This window comes from Trachypithecus francoisi, unplaced genomic scaffold (genome assembly GCF_009764315.1).
Source record: "Trachypithecus francoisi isolate TF-2019V2 unplaced genomic scaffold, Tfra_2.0 Lachesis_group4, whole genome shotgun sequence".
NCBI classification, from domain to species: Eukaryota; Metazoa; Chordata; class Mammalia; order Primates; family Cercopithecidae; genus Trachypithecus; species Trachypithecus francoisi.
This window is the reverse complement of record NW_022681469.1, coordinates 34,476,534-34,479,914: the sequence shown is the minus strand read 5'-3', so window position 1 is coordinate 34,479,914 and position 3,381 is coordinate 34,476,534. Positions and strand designations below refer to the sequence as shown.

The window sequence follows — 3,381 nt, the reverse complement described above, 5'->3', positions numbered from 1 at the left end:
ACTGTACTGTATATTTTATAATCTGCTAAGAGGATTTATCTTATGTTAAGTGTTCTTATCACAAATAATAATAATAATAAATAAGAGGACAGGAGGAAACTTGGATGTGATGAACAGGTTAATGGCATAAATTGTGGTGATGCTTCCACAGGTGTATACTTATCTTCAAACTTATCAACTTGGTGTACATTCAATAGGCACAGCTTTTTGTATGTCAACCATAACTCAATGAAGTGGCTTTAAAATCAACAGAGAAAACACTTAGAATTGTGAGAACACAAGTTCAAACCATGATCAGGTAAGTATTATTGTCTACCATATAAAAGTTTGTTTGCAAAAGAAAAAATAATATATTAGTAGAAACGGAATGATTTGGGGAGACTAAGGCCATAAATCTAAAACATATGGGCAGGCATGGTCTGCTATCTTTTAAAAAAGAGAGAAATAGAACATAACAGAACACAGAGGTTAAGACAAAGGACTGTGGAGTCAGGCCAACCTAGAGCTACTTCTTTCACCTACCCTTATCTGATTATGTGGTCTTGAGTAATCAATTGTACCATTTCAATCCCAGCTTTATTATCTTTAAAATGAAAATAAGAAAATTATCTCATTGTGTTCTTGTTGGATTAAGGCAAACAGTGTGTATAAATTATTTAGAACAATGTCCGGCATATAGAAAGACAATTAATCTGAGTTTGAATTACTTTTCAGTTTCTCATCTTCAACCAGAAAATTAGAAAAATATAGCAATATTTGTTTTGGATCAGACAATCCATCTCTATATTCTGCTTCTGAGTGTAGAATCAAAGGGAATTTCATGGAAGAATATGACAGTCACTGTCCATGCCCCAGTATCCTGGTATGGCGCTTTATGGAATTGATCTAAGCCGTTATTTTGATAACAATAATCAAAAGATTATTACCGTCTTTCAAGGTCACAGTTTCTTCTTTTCCTTTCTCTGTAAATAAATGTTTTCTTTAAAATGTGCATTTAAAGCGCCAGCTTTGGCAGCACATATACTAAAATTAGAATGAAACAGAGATTAGCACTGCTCCTGCACAAAGATGACAAGCAAATTGATGAAGCTTTCCATACTTTTATGAAAAGAGTTCTAGATACAAATGGCAGTGATGGTTGCACAACAATATGCACGTACTTAATATCCCTGAGCTGTACACTGAAAAAAATGGTTAAAATGTTATGTTTTATGTGCATTTTACTATAATAGAAAATATTAGAAAAATGAGTATTAAAACTGCTTTATTAAGAGGATTCCAAGCTCTTAAAATACTGGTCCTTTGTCAACAATTTTGCATATTTAAATGGCCATAGAATGGCTAAGTTGCTGTTCCACAGTTACTGAGCAAGGTAGAGGCAAATGTGGCATTGAAATTCTGAATATTGCAGTCTGAAGAGAGTGAAAAGAGCAGGCTGAGTTTTGTTTATTTATTTATGCTACTACATAATAGCACATAAGAATATTTGTAGAATTACCTGTTATGACTGAATTTGCCACTGTTGTATTTTTTATACTCATAGACATGCTAGACAAGAGATAGTAATCAAAGTATAATTATGTTTCAGGTAGATGCCTAAACAGCAATGTAAAACATTTTAAATGTTCTTATGTTGTTTATTTTTCTGTACAGAATTGACTAGAAAGTGTTTCTACAGACAAAAATTACGGATTTAAACAACTTATAAGTAAGCATAAAACATGAAAACAAATTTCCACCAAGTGAGAGTTTACAAGTCCTATTGTAGTTTTCATTCGTCCATATTTGGCCTTCCATCAAGCCACAAGTATGGTGATACATGCTTTTGGAAAAAAGTAAAATTGTTTTTCATTTTTTTCTTGCAATCTTAAGATAACAGGCTCATATTTTCAATATCAATTTGATTTCCAGGGGCATCTGTATTCTTAAACTTTGCATTCCTTTCTGTTGCAACAGATGAAATTTCCCTACTTTTACCAACTGCCCATTGCTTTGCTTTCTTTTACAGCTCAAATTGGTTGAAAGAGTCATCTCAACTTTCTCACCTCCCACTGTCTACTCAACACACTTCAATTTATTAGTGCCTCCATCTTGCTCAGCTCAGTGATCAGTTCTCAATCTTCATCTTATTGGTTGATAGCAGGTTTGCTGGCAGCATTTGACACACACACTGCCTCATTGATATGATTTTAACACTCTACCCTCTTAAGTTTTCTGCTTCTTAACCAGCCTCTAATTCTCAGTCTTCTCTGCTGTCTCCTTTTCCTCTTTCTAATCCTAAATGCCATGGTGCCCCAGGACTCAGCCCAGGGTTCCATTTCCCTTTCTATCAATACATGGCTTTCATCCAATCTCCTCATGCAAATACCATCTCTGTGCCAGTGAATACCAAATGTACGTATCCAGCCCTGACACCCCAGTCTTATATATCCAACAGCATATCTATCATCTCCATTGTGTGTCTACAAGGCATCTGCCCAAAGCCACAATCTCAACAACTTCCTCCAGAGCCTGCCCCTTCCAAATTTCTCTATTTGATTTAGTTGCAAAGTCCAAAAACCCAGAAGTTATTCTTGAATAACTTCCCCAGTCCCCTGCAACAAATTTATCAGCAAGTCTTACCATCTCTATATACAAACATTTCCAATTCCAGTCACTCATCCCACTGCTACAAGCCTTGTGCAAGTCATCATCGACTGTTACTCAAAGAGTGCAATAATCTTCTCCCCAGTGTCCCTGCTTCCATTCCTGCCCTCCTGTGGCTCATTCTCTACAGAGCAGCCAGAGCTTTTCAAAACAAAATCAGATTATACCACTGCTCTACTCAAAACCTTCTAGGATCTAGACATCGCACTTACACTAAAATCAAACTGCTTGCAGCCTCCTGGTCTGACCCTAGTCATCTTCCAGATCTTACCTCCTACCATCTGCTCCTCCCATCTCTCATTGATCTAAGCCAAATCGTCCTTATTATTCCCAAACATGCCAATGTGTTCCCCACCACAGTGCTACTTACTGGCACATAGTAGGTTTTTGATAAATAGTTACTAAATGAAGGATTGCAAGCTGGGCTGTTACTCTTCTCTGCTTTCACCTTCATTTCATTTTCCTTTGTACTATTTCATGTAGTCACTGTTGGGCCCTCTTAGCATTACAGCCAGAAAAGAATACTGTCAGTATTACTTTAGGGTTAATCACTATAGCCTATTTAGAGTGTTTCTTTTTCAAACGACAGACCAAAAGGAAGGAGTGGTTGACTTGATTTAAGGCAGCCTGAGAGGCATGTCTTGAAAAGTTATCTCTATTTAAGATTCATTTAAAAAGCTTGCTGAGGTACAGCAGATCTAAACCTCAAGTTTCTGTTTGGGGATCTGCTGCCTT

General features: G+C 36.4%; 1 non-coding gene across 1 annotated transcript; it reads left to right on the top strand.

Moving 5' to 3' along the window:
• Nucleotides 1–999: 999 nt before the first annotated feature.
• On the top strand, nucleotides 1,000–1,103 carry LOC117073820. The gene has a single exon (XR_004433383.1). It is a non-coding gene; the product is annotated as a U6 spliceosomal RNA (small nuclear RNA).
• Nucleotides 1,104–3,381: the final 2,278 nt, after the last annotated feature.